This window comes from Nerophis ophidion, linkage group LG20 (genome assembly GCF_033978795.1).
Source record: "Nerophis ophidion isolate RoL-2023_Sa linkage group LG20, RoL_Noph_v1.0, whole genome shotgun sequence".
NCBI lineage: Eukaryota > Metazoa > Chordata > Actinopteri > Syngnathiformes > Syngnathidae > Nerophis > Nerophis ophidion.
In genome coordinates this window covers 12,329,188-12,343,736 of record NC_084630.1, presented here as the reverse complement: position 1 = coordinate 12,343,736, position 14,549 = coordinate 12,329,188, and the positions used below count along the sequence as shown (strand labels likewise).

The following is a 14,549-nucleotide window of genomic DNA, read 5'->3' as shown; positions in this document are numbered from 1 at the left end:
CGTGCTTTTGTATCATTTCAGAACGTTTATCCTGTTAGTCAGTAAGTAGGCTAAATATAATTATTAAATACCATTAAAACGATAATAAAAAGTAAGAGTAAGTTGGGCCCTGAGGTTAAGAACCTCTAAATAAATGGTTTGATTTACTTATTTTAGTCACAGAATCAAATGTCAGTAGTAATCTCAAAAGTAAGCAGAACGTAAACGTTCATTTGATCTGATACTCAGTTATTTTTGTTGCGCCCCCCCCTAGACAGAAGAAAACATTTCGCCCCCCCTACCGCAACTATAAATACAATTTGTCTATAAAATTGCTATAGGCATACCTCTCTATAACTTTGTATCCTTAAGTCCAAAGAAAAAATATAGATCAACTTGTAACACAGAATAACTTTTTTTAACATGTTTTAGTCTGTAACAGAAAATATTTAAAGCGCATCAATTTGCCTGAAATAAAAAAAGAAAGAAAAGAAATTGTGATTAAAAAAAAAACAACCCATAAATATTTTTAAATTGACTTGAACCCTCTGATACTGACAAATAAAATCAATAGTCACTCAAAAATAACACATTCAAATTGATCAGCAATATCATCTCAGGAGCACAATTTATGAAACACTTTAACCTACAAAACAAAAATGAATACAACTTTTACATTTTTTTAATGAGTCAGTCAGGATTAAAGGCCAAAATGAGCAAAGCTTTTTAAAACAAGGTTTGAAGTATGATACTGATAAAGCATGCTCCACTATAAAACTATAAAATAGCAAAATGTATTCAAATCTTAGGAAAAAACATAAGACCGTGCGCATTTTTTTAAATTTTATTCATTATTTTGTATCTATTTATTTTATTAATAAATCCAACAAAATAATACACAATGATACCATAGTAGTCCAATTCCAAAACAAAACCTGGAATATAATCAGAATAGCAATGAACAGAGCAATTGAGAGGAGACACAAACATGACACAAAACAATCCAAAAGTAGTCAAACAAAAGTGAATAATATCAACAACAGTATTAATAACAATTCCAACATAACAGTGATTAGACATTCCTCATTGACATTATCATCATAGCCACTTATAAAAAAAATAAAAACATTTGAAAAATGATTAGTGTTTATATAGCATTTCATATTGTTCACTTCTATGATAGAACGCAATGAAATGTGACTCTAATCCACTTTTCATGACAACAATGTTTGCATTTAGAGGGAAGATGGCCAATCAGCTAAACAAACGTTAAAAATGTCCAAGCTGGTGTAAAAGAATAAAGTTGTCCAAATCATAGCTGCTGTCACACCGCCAGTTGGAAAGAAATATGGCACCACTTAGTGGCTATTAGTAGTACTGCATATCTTGCCTCTTTCACTATTTACTATATACACAAGCGGTGTCCAACTCGTTGTCATTGAGGGCCAATTTTAACAGTGAACAACTTCTGTATTTGCCTATGCATTTTATTATTAAATATATTTTTTTTCCGTACACTATAAAAAAAAAAGATGTATATTTTACATTAAAATTCTGGTCACCATTTTTTGAAATGAAAAATCTACACATTTTTTAAACATTATATCACAGTAGATGGAAAACAGCACCTACTTTTTATTTACCATTTTTAAATGGTACCACAGTTATTTTACGGTAACATACTGGCAGCTTAGTTGCCAGAGTCCATCCATCCATCCATCATTTACCGCTTATCCGAGGGCGGGTCGCGGGGGCAGCAGCCTAAGCAGGGAAGCCCAGATTTTCCTCTCTCCAGCCACTTCGTCTAGCTCTTCCTGGGGGATCTCGAGGCGTTCCCAGGCCAGCCGGGAGACATAGTCTTCCCAACGTGTCCTGGGTCTTCCCCGTGGCCTCCTACCAGTTGGACGTGCCCTAAACACCTCCCTAGGGAGGCGTTCGGGTGGCATCCTGACCAGATGCCCGAACCACCTCATCTGGCTCCTCTCGATGTGAAGGAGCAGCGGCTTTACTTTGAGTTCCTCCCGGATGGCAGAGCTTCTCACCCTATCTCTAAGGGAGAGCCCCGCCACACGGCGGAGGAAACTCTTTTCGGCCGCTTGTACCCGTGATCTTATCCTTTCGGTCATGACCCAAAGGTCATGACCATAGGTGAGGATGGGAACGTAGATCGACTGGTAAATTGAGAGCTTTGCCTTCCGGCTCAGCTCCTTCTTCACCACAACGGATCGGTACAACGTCCGCACTACTGAAGACGCCGCACCGATCCGCCTGCCGATCTCACGATCCACTCTTCCCTCACTCGTGAACAAGACTCCTAGGTACTTGAACTCCTCCACTTGGGGAAGGGTCTCCTCCCCAACCCGGAGATGGCATTCCACCCTTTTCCGGGCGAGAACCATGGACTCGGACTTGGAGGTGCTGATTCTCATTCCGGTCGCTTCACACTCAGCTGCGAACCGATCCAGCGAGAGCTGAAGATCCCAGTCAGATGAAGCCATCAAGGCCACATCATCTGCAAAATGCAGAGACCTAATCCTGCGGTCACCAAACCGGAACCCCTCAACGCCTTGACTGCGCCTAGAAATTCTGTCCATAAATGTTATGAACAGAATCGGTGACAAAGGACAGCCTTGGCGGAGTCCAACCCTCACTGGAAATGTGTTCGACTTACTGCCGGCAATGCGGACCAAGCTCTGGCACTGATCGTACAGGGAGCGGACCGCCACAATAAGACAGTCCGATACCCCATACTCTCTGAGCACTCCCCACAGGACTTCCCGAGGGACACGGTCGAATGCCTTCTCCAAGTCCACAAAGCACATGTAGACTGGTTGGGGAAACTCCCATGCACCCTCAAGAACCCTGCCGAGAGTATAGAGCTGGTCCACAGTTCCACGACCAGGACGAAAACCAGACTGTTCCTCCTGAATCCGAGGTTCGACTATCCGGCGTAGCCTCCTCTCCAGTACACCTGAAAAAACCTTACAGGTGTGAGGTTGTTACCGTAAAATAACTGTGGTACCATTTTTCCATTTACAGTAACAACCATAAATGGCAACACACAAACACACACAGGAAAAAAATATTCAGTGTAAGGCTGGCGTCCCACTGAATGTGAATTCTCCCTGCCCACTGGGTGTGAGTTTTCCTTGCCCTTTTGTGGGTTCTTCCGAGGATGTTGTAGTCGTAATGATTTGTGCAGTCCTTTGAGACATTTGTGATTTGGGGCTATATAAATAAACATTGATTGATTGATTGAGATTTTTCAGTTAAAAAAAAAAAAACCGCAACATTTTATAGTAAAAACAGTGGTAGATTTTTTTTTTTTCAATTTACAGTTTTCAATTGGATATGCTGTAAAAAAAAAGAAATAATTGTAATTTTACGTAATATCTATTTTTCTTTTTACAGTGTACACATTGATGGATAACTTGCTTTGAAACCATAAGTCAAGCAGATATTGAAGTATTTATTTTTATTTTAACAAATACAATTGTGTGGAAACTATGGTGATGCATTATTTGTTGTAGTATTGCATAATATTAACATTTAAAAGGTATGCAATTTCATGCAGTGCATATATATTTTTTGTCAAAATGGAAAGAATCAATACATTTGTTACAAAAAGATAAAATACTTAATTGATGCATATTTTCCTGGGCTTTGCACCAATGCTACTGCACACAAAACCAATTAATATTAGTCACACCTCAGCCAATCAGTTTAGTCATGAAACAACCGTGTAATCCTATTATTTAAATGTTAGCTCGCAACAATGTGAATGTTTCAATAGCATTTGATAGTTTATCAATGATATGAACATTATGTAACCCTATCTTTGTTTTTTTATTACTTTGCATATTTCATTTTGATTCAAAGACAAACCAAAACCTTGTTTTGTAATTTTGTTTATAATTGGTTTGCCCGGAAATAGATATGCATTAAAAAAAAATTAAGGCATGTACATAACTTAATTAGAATATTTCTTAATGAAGCCATACATTTCTAGTTTGAAAGCATTAATCTTCCACTGATACCTTTTACCATTAGCAGTACTTTATAATACTTGTATGTCATTTATAAAATTGTATAAAACAGTGACCTTCGATGCCTTTGGAGTATTTTATTGTATTGTTCCCATTCAGATCAATGTGCTGTAATCACTGTTAATGCAGGTTTGTCATTAAGAAGATAACAAGACGAATATGTAAAATAAGTAGTAAAAAAAATATTCAGTCTAAAGCTGGACTCCCTGGGAGGAGGTCCAGACTGAGTCCAGGAAAAAAAAACCTCAATAGCCATAGCATACACAAACAGGTTACAAAGAATACACAAGACTTGCAACAGAGTCAATTTGAAAAATCTCTATTTTGATTGATTTCACCACCAGGGGTGTACATTTAGACATTCTCTATTAGATGCAATGGTTTTCTGTATTGGGACCATGATTTCGGTCCTAACTTGTTCACCGGTCCTCATATGGACGGTACTTTTACTTGTTGATGTCTCAAAAACGGTAGAAATACATGAACACACACAAACACACACAGGAAAAAAATATTCAGTCTAAGGCTGGACTCCCAGGGAGAGGATCCAGACTGAGACCAGGAAAAGAAACCTCAACAGCCATAGCACACACAAACTATTTACAAAGAATACACAAGACTTGCAACAGAGTGAATTTGAAAAATCCTTATTTTGATTGATTTCACCACAAATGAGACATTCTCTATTAGATGCAATGGTTTTCTGTATTGGGACCATGATTTCGGTCCTAAATTGTTCACCGGTCCTCATATGGACGGTACTTTTACTTGTTGATGTCTCAAAAACAGTAGAAATACAAGAACACACACAAACACACACAGGAAAAAAATATTCAGTCTAAGGCTGGACTCCCAGGGAGAGGATCCAGACTGAGACCAGGAAAATAAACCTCAACAGCCATAGCACACACAAACTATTTACAAAGAATACACAAGACTTGCAACAGAGTGAATTTGAAAAATCCTTATTTTGATTGATTTCACCACAAATGAGACATTCTCTATTAGATGCAATGGTTTTCTGTATTGGGACCATGATTTCGGTCCTAAATTGTTCACCGGTCCTCATATGGATGGTACTTTTACTTGTTGATGTCTCAAAAACAGTAGAAATACAAGAACACACACAAACACACACAGGAAAAAAATATTCAGTGTAAGGCTGGACTCCCAGGGACAGGATCCAGACTGAGACCAGGAAAATAGACCTCAACAGCCATAGCACACACAAACTATTTACAAAGAATACACAAGACTTGCAACAGAGTGAATTTGAAAAATCCTTATTTTGATTGATTTCACCACAAATGAGACATTCTCTATTAGATGCAATGGTTTTCTGTATTGGGACCATGATTTCGGTCCTAAATTGTTCACCGGTCCTCATATGGACGGTACTTTTACTTGTTGATGTCTCAAAAACAGTACAAATACAAGAACACACACAAACACACACAGGAAAAAAATATTCAGTCTAAGGCTGGACTCCCAGGGAGAGGATCCAGACTGAGACCAGGAAAATAAACCTCAACAGCCATAGCACACACAAACTATTTACAAAGAATACACAAGACTTGCAACAGAGTGAATTTGAAAAATCCTTATTTTGATTAATTTCACCACAAATGAGACATTCTCTATTAGATGCAATGGTTTTCTGTATTGGGACCATGATTTCGGTCCTAAATTGTTCACCGGTCCTCATATGGACGGTACTTTTACTTGTTGATGTCTCAAAAACAGTAGAAATACAAGAACACACACAAACACACACAGGAAAAAAATATTCAGTCTAAGGCTGGACTCCCAGGGAGAGGATCCAGACTGAGACCAGGAAAAGAAACCTCAACAGCCATAGCACACACAAACAAGTCACAAAGAATACACAAGACTTGCAACAGAGTGAATTTGAAAAATCCCTATTTTGATTGATTTCACCACAGATGAAACATTCTCTATTAGATGCAATGGTTTTCTGTATTGGGACCATGATTTCGGTCCTAAATTGTTCACCGGTCCTCATATGGACGGTACTTTTCCTTGTTGATGTCTCAAGAACGGTAGAAATACAAGAACACACGCACACATACACCTACATTACATAGTAAAAAAATATTCGGTGTAAGGCGGCACTACCAGGGAGGGGATCCAGACTGAGACCCCAACAAAAACCCTCAATAGCCATGTTACAAAGAATACACAAGACTTGCAACATAGTCAATTTTGATTGATTTTACCACAAATAAGACATTCTCCATTGGATGCAATGGTTTTCTGTATTGGGACCATGATTTCGGTCCTAAATTGTTCACCGGTCCTCATATGGACGGTACTTTTCCTTGTTGATGTCTCAAGAACGGTAGAAATACAAGAACACACGCACACATACACCTACAGTACATAGTAAAAAAATATTCGGTGTAAGGCGGGACTACCAGGGAGGGGATCCAGACTGAGACGCCAACAAAAACCCTCAACAGCCATGTTACAAACAAGTTACAAAGAATACACAAGACTTGCAACATAGTCAATTTTGATTGATTTTACCACAAATAAGACATTCTGTATTGGATGCAATGGTTTTCTGTATTCGGACCATGATTTCGGTCCTAAATTGTTCACCGGTCCTCATATGGACGGTACTTTTCCTTGTAGATGTTTCAAGAACGGTAGAACTACAAGAACACACACACACACGAACACACACACACACACACACACACACACACACACACACACACACACACACACACACACACACACACCGACCACTCGTGACTTTTAATCACATGGTCCACCAGCCTGCGTGCCGGTTGATAACGGAGGCCGGCGGCGCCACCTCACTTGTGGTGAGGATCAGGAGCGCGGATGTTGCCCTGTTGTTCATGTGCCGCCCACTGCCACCCGAGGGCCAGTCATGCGTCACCCAGCCGGTGAACAGAGGTCGGCCCCCCGGGCTACAGAGCAGTTTTCCGTCTTCTCCTGTCGCCGCTTTCATTGGGACCTTTGCGGCACCTTTTTAAAGGTTGGTGTGCTTGGTCCAGTGCCTCCTTTTTTACTTTACGTTCCCGAGGATTTCAGCGCTGTGTGCTGTACTAAATTGGAACGCGGTCTCTAGGCAAGACTTGCAGCTGTCAGCAGCGCAGGGAAGTCGGGGTGTTTTTTGGGAGGATTGATCCTCGTGTTTGGACGGCAAGTAATCCTCTAATTTGTCGCTTCCTCTGGCCAGGCTCTATGGACTTGGAGCATTTTGTTAAGTTTCTCCTGCAAAGTACACGTTTCTCAGTGCTCGGAATAGGACCGGACGTGTGAATACACTTGACATTAATGCTTTACAGCGCTGACGGGGTATTAAATCATGTGTAACTCCAGTGTTTGGATTTGTATTCCGATTGATAACGTGCTGACATTGTTGGCCATCACAATGCTTGCGGCATACTCTGCAGATACTTTGGATCAGACCGTTGTATTCAGCAGTAATCCTCGGGGATGCTGTTACACTACAACTCACTCTGGCTTTACACACACACACACACACACACACGACTGATGAAATGCAGCTTTTATTCGTTGTGGCTTGTGCAGCCCTTTGAGACACTTGTGATTTAGGGCTATATAAGTCAACATTGATTGATATTCCAAGCGGTTAATATTTTAGCAATATTAAGCATTTTTTGCTTTGGTAACATAAATGTATTAAAATGTAGATTTAAATCATTATTAATTTGATTTATTTTAACAATATACTACAAAAAATGTTTGAATGTTTTTTTATTAAAAGATAGTAATAATAAAAAAAATATATATATACATATATATTATAGTAATACATTAATAATATTGCAGTATTATATTCTAATAATTTAAATATTTGAATATTGTTTTATACAAAAACATTTTTGTATGTGTATAGCTTACAGCTAATAAAAAATCACACACACACACACACATACACACAACCACACACACACACACACACACACACACTGAAATGCAGCTTTTATTCGTTGTGGCTTGTGCAGCCCTTTGAGACACTTGTGATTTAGGGCTATATAAGTCAACATTGATTGATATTCCAAGCGGTTAATATTTTAGCAATATTAAGCATTTTTTGCTTTGGTCAGATAAATGTATTAAAATGTGGATTCAAATAACTCTTAATTTGATTTATTTTAACAATATACTACCAAAAAAATGTTTGAATGTTTTTTATTTAAAAAAAAAATAATAATAAAATAAAAAAATATATATAAAAAAATATATATATATATACATATATATTATAGTAATACATTAATAATATTGCAGTATTATATTCTAATGATTTAAATATTCGAATATTGTTTTATACAAATAATTTTTTGTATGTGTATAGCTTACAGCTAATGAAAAATCACACACACACACACACACACACACGCACACACACGACTGATGAAATGCAGCTTTTATTCGTTGTGGCTTGTGCAGCCCTTTGAGACACTTGTGATTTAGGGCTATATAAGTCAACATTGATTGATTGATTGATTGATATTCCAAGCGGTTAATATTTTAGCAATATTAAGCATTTTTTGCTTTGGTCAGATAAATGTATTAAAATGTGGATTCAAATAATTATTAATTAGATTTATTTTAACAATATACTACAAAAAAATGTTTGTTTTTTTATTTAAAAAATAATAAAAATAAAATAAAATTAATATATGTATATATATATATATATTATAGTAATACATTAATAATATTGCAGTATTATATTCTAATAATTTAAATATTCGAATATTGTTTTATACAAATAATTTTTATATGTGTATAGCTTACAGCTAATAAAAAATCAGTTATTACAAAATAATTTTTGAATAATATATCTTTTATTTATTATTATTAATATTATGATATAATTATACTCAAATAATTTAGGTAAAAAGTATGACATTATTATTTTATACATCGAATTGTTTTGATGCCTATAGATTACAGCTAAAAAAAATCAAATTGATTGGTACATGATGATTTTTGAATAATGGAGCCTATCTCAGCTGCATTGGGGCGGAGGGCGGCGTACACGCTGGACAAGTCGCCACCTCATCACAGGGCCAACACAGATAGACCGACATCATGACAAGTCTAAAAAGAAGTACCATCGTACGTAAAAACTAAAACAACAACAAAGTATGTCTTTAGCCTTAACTCTGATGTGTGTTGAAAATAGATAATTTTTTGTTGTTCTGGGGAGATGAGACTCTTTTTTACAATTTCACCCCGAGTACTTTTATCTGGTCTTTGACACACCAGTGGTGGTCGCGTGAGATGCGCTACCTTTAAGTTTGTTTACAAATGTGTGATTATACAAGGAGTAAACAAGGCGTGGGGTGGTAGGGGGATATGAGTGTGCTTATCTGTGAAGTAGTCCATGGGCGTGTGTTTTGTCCATAGGCCTGGATCTCCTTCCGGAACAGTGTCAACATCCCAGGTGTGTTTGAAGAAGGGATTTTCAGAGAGTCTTCTCGATGCAATGGTCTAACTGGGGAGTTCATGTAGAGGGCGATTGTTTTGGTTAAGATTGGAGGTGTACGATAATATCGGACTGCCGATATTATCGGCTGATAAATGCTTTAAAATGTGATATCGGAAATGATCGGTATCGGTTTTCAAAATTATCGATATCGGTCTCAAAAAGTTAAATTCATGACTTTTTGAAACGCCGCTGTGTACACGGACTTACGCCAATTTACCTTAAAGGCACTGCCTCTGCGTGCCGGCCCAATCACATAATATATACAGCTTTTCACACACACAAATAAATGTAACGCATACTTGCTCAACAGCCATACATGTCACACTGAGGGTGGCTGTATAAACAACTTTAACACCGTTACAAATATGCGCCGCACTGTGAACCCACACCAAACAAGAATGGCAAACACATTTCGGGAGAACGTCCGCACCGTAACACTACATAAACGCAACCCCGCCCACCTCAACCTCTAAATTCCAAGCTGCTGTTTTGAGGCATGTTAAAAAAAAAATGCACTTTGTGACTTCAATAATAAATATGGCAGTGCCATGTTGGCATTTTTTCCCACAACTTGAGTTGACTTATTTTGGAAAACCTTGTTACATTGTTAAATGCATCCAGCGGGGCATCACAACAAAATGAGTCATAATGACGTGTTCATTCCACGGTTGATATTGAAATCGGTAATTAAGACTTGGACTATATCGGAATATCGGTTATCGGCGGAAAATCTCTAGTTAAGATGAGCAAATGCATTCCAATGGTTTGTTTGCTCTAGTTTTCCATTCTGACTCTCAAATTGACCCTAATTTCCTTTTTTGAGGTGTTGTCCAATTTACGATTCCATTTCGAGATCGCCAACGTCTGAGTGCCCACAGCCCTGTCCTACCCGTCATTCACAACAGGCAGACTCTGAGCTCCTTGAACGGCTGCCATTGTCTTCCGAATTTGTCGATAGACCAAAGCAATGGTCAATCCCAGATGAACTGTGGAAATGTTGTCACCTCTGGAAGTTTGTTGCTTGTGTGGTTGAGCAGAAACTTTAAAACAGGGGTGCCCAAATTTGTTCAGCAGGCGAGCTACTATTTAAATGACCAAGTCAAGGTGATCTACCTCATATATACAGTACATATATATATATATATATATATATATATATATATATATATATATATATATATATATATACACATATGTATATATATGTATTTATATATATATATATATATATATACACATATGTATATATATGTATTTATATATATATATAAATATATATATATATACATATATATGCACATACATATCTATATATATATATATACATATATGTATATATATATATACACACACACACACATATATATATATATATATATACACATATATATATACACACACACACAAATCTATATATATGTATATGTATATATATATATATATGTATATATATATATATATATACACACACACACATCTATATATATATATATATGTATATGTGTGTGTGTGTGTATATATCTATATATATATCCAAAATTGTGTACACTACTGAATTGGGGCCTTATGGCCGCTTATGTGGACACTTATACTGCCATCTGGTGGTGTCAAAAGAGTGTAACTTACAATAGAATTTGGAAAAAAAAAAGTGTTAAAGTAAGAATTAGCATGTCACTAAACATGAAGTACACGTTTGTTACTTATGGACTAAGTACATCATACAAAAAAAATGATTCTTGGTTTTAATTCTAATTAGGGTCCAATAAGCCCAAATAGCAAACAGAAAAAAAAAAAAAAAATCATGTAAAAAAACGGTCAATCAATCAATCAATGTTTATTTATATAGCCCTAAATCACAAGGGTCTCAAAGGGCTGCACAAGCCACAACGACGTCCTCGGTTCAGAGCCCGCAAAAGGGCAAGGAAAAACTCACGACTCAGTGGGATAACAGCTTGGGCCTTAAGAGGATTTAAAACCTTAATTTAGCCTCTTCACTTGCCAACCATCCCTTAAAAGAAAATGGAATCGAAACAGAAGTAGGCGTCCCATATCGAGCCTAAATGGGACACAGTTTTTCTCGTATTATTGTGAGGATCAAAATTAGTTTGTAAAATGTCAATGGAATTAAGGAATGCTAAAAAAAAAAAAAAAGTTTGATACCCGGTCAGGGTTGAATCAGGTGTAAACTAGGGTTGTCCGGAAACCAATATTTATGTATTGTATTTGTATACTTTTCAAAATAAAGGGCACCACAAAAATATTTATATATGTTTCGTTACATTAAAAATATGGGTCTTATTGCGCTTAAGTAACGATTTTAGGAGATTTAAATAAAAACTAAACACTCAAATATGAATTTACAATTTTATATAATACATATTTACTATCATAATCTAGACTTAGATTGGACTAGAATAGAACGTTTTTATTGACATTATGCGTTATGATTTATGGTTGGCACAATGCTATTCACTATGTCTGTGATTTAAGAAAAATAAAATAATTAGTAAATAGTAAAAAATACTACGGCTAAAAGTAGACAGATAAGACATGTAGCAGGTTAAGCACACATTGTTAAAGATAAAACACAAATTGCAGTTTGTTACTGTTAAAGTTTCTCTCTGTGGTGGCCGACAAACCTTCTGGGAGCCCGGCAGTCTGGCTCGAAAAGGTCTTTATTGCAAGGACACACACTCGAGAATAGCACGCTTTTCAGCAGTCTTTGCTCTTGTGACTTTTCAGTCCGGCTCGCTCTCTCGGTTTTTCCTGCATGTCTTTCTCCCAACCATTCATGGCCCCGGCCGATGCTGGTAAAGGCGACAGGTGATTAGATAATCAGTCCCAGCTGGGCAATCTACTCGACTCTCGCTGGGCCTCGAAGCCGGGCCATACACACACCATTCATGCAGGAGGCGCTCCGACCACGCCCCCTCCACAGTTACAAAATTCAGTCATTTTACTTGCGTTAGTTTACGCCACGTGCATGGGTTGGTTTACTAATTGGCATCAAGCCAAGTAGATGTACGTATTTATATGTGCACAGCAGGGGAGCTGGTTGACTTTATTACCTGTTGATCTGACTGCTTGTTATATTTAATTGTTGAGCTAAGTTTAAACCAAAGGTGGTAATACTTTAATCATGCCACCTTTGGAGAGGCATCTGACCTGCACAGCACTTAGGTATTTAAAACATTATCTTTAAGTCAAAGTTAAAGTACCAATTATTGTCTTTCGCACTCCAGGTGTGGCGAAATTATTCTCTGCATTTGACCCATCGTAAGAACGCCGAGCAAAAACTATTTTGTAAAGTCAACTCCTTTAAAAAAAAAGAGACATTTTTTTGAAAAAATGTTAGGCCTTTTTTGTTTATGTCTGTGACGGTCTCTTGCCGTCGTCGTGCGGGTTCAATGGACCACCCAGGAGGGACATCTTGCTTTGAGCAGGATTGACTCTTTTATTTTTTTTTTCAAATAAGCTTTGTCTTCAGATCGGGTCGCTTTTCAGCTCCTTCTCTCCTGCTCGCTCCTAGCTCGCTTTCAGCCGGCCGCGTCGTCGCTGTCTTCGGCTCTCGTGTCTCGCTCTTTGTTGCTCTTGCTCTTCACGTTCTGCTGCAGGCTCTCCAACTCCTTTTGCCCTGATCTCTCCTCCTTCTCCCCTTTTATGCAGCGTAAGGAGAAATGTTAATTGTCTGCCGGTGCGCGATGCACGTACCTGAATTATATTGCAGTGTCGCTCCCGGCATGCTACGCCTCTCCGCTCAGCCGCATTCTCCGCCTCCTTGCCGCCATCTTGGGCAGGGCTGCAGCGTGCCCCGCCCCGCCGTTGGACCATTGACTCCCCATCTCAACAGTGTCAAACTATATTTAAAGTTAAAGTTAAAGTACCAATGATTGTCTCACACACACTAGGTGTGGTGAAATTGTTCTCTGCATTTGACCCATCACTCTTGATGGGATTAGAAATCCGAAAAAAATCTATTTTGTACCATCAACTCCTTTAAAAAGAAATGAGACATCTTTTAGAAAAAAATGTTGGCCTTTTTTTTGTTTTTGTCATACTATTTTTAAAGTTAAAGTTAAAGTACCAATGATAGTCACAGACACACACTAGGTGTGGCGAAATTATTCTCTGAATTTGACCCATCACCCTTGATGGGATTAGAACTCTGAACAAAATCTATTTTGTAACGTCAACTCCCTTAAAAAGAAATGAGAGATCTTTTAGAACATTTTTTGGCCCTTTTTTTGTTTGTGTCAAACAATTTTTAAAGTTAAATTTAAAGTACCAATGATTGTCACACACACACTAGGTGTGGCGAAATTATTCTCCGCATTTGACCCATCATTAGAACGCCGAGCAAGAACTATATTGTAACGTCAACTCCTTTAAAAAAAAAAAAAGAGACATCTTTTTGAAAAACTTTTAGGCCTTTTTTTTTTGTGTCAAACTATTTTTAAAGTTAATGTTAAAGTACCAATGATTGTCACACACACATACTAGATGTGGCGAAATTATTCTCGCATTTGACCCATCACTCTTGATGGGATTAGAACTCAGAGCAAGAACTATTTTGTAACGTCAACTCCCTTAAAAAGAAATTGAGACATCTTTTTGAAAATGTTTTGGCCATTTTTATTGTTTGTGTCAAACTATATTTAAAGTTAAAGTTAAAGTACCAATGATTGTCACACACACACTAGGTGTGGCCAAATTATTCTCTGCATTTGACCCATCATTAGAACGCCGAGCAAGAACTATATTGTAACGTCAACTCCTTTAAAAAAAAAAAAGAGACATCTTTTTGAAAAACTTTTAGGCCTTTTTTTTTTTGTGTCAAACTATTTTTAAAGTTAAAGTTAAAGTACCAATGATTGTCACACACACACACTAGGTGTGGCCAAATTATTCTCCGCATTTGACCCATCGTTAGAACGCCGAGCAAGAACTATTTTGTAACGTCAACTCCTTTAAAAAAAATGAGACATCTTTTTGAAAAACTTTTAGGC

The 14,549-nt window shown here is 37.3% G+C and overlaps 1 protein-coding gene across 2 annotated transcripts in view; it reads left to right on the top strand.

Annotated features, from left to right (window-relative positions):
* rbm20 (RNA binding motif protein 20) overlaps nucleotides 1-14,549 on the top strand; it is a 152,479-nt gene that overhangs the window by 45,737 nt on the left and 92,193 nt on the right. The window contains exon 1 of one of the 2 annotated variants that reach the window (XM_061880485.1): nucleotides 6,836-7,050. The exons of the other annotated variant lie outside the window; for it this stretch is intronic. The gene's annotated coding sequence lies outside the window, so the exon portion shown is untranslated. Of the gene's footprint in view, nucleotides 1-6,835; nucleotides 7,051-14,549 lie in introns of those variants that run through there. 2 annotated transcript variants of the gene reach the window in all.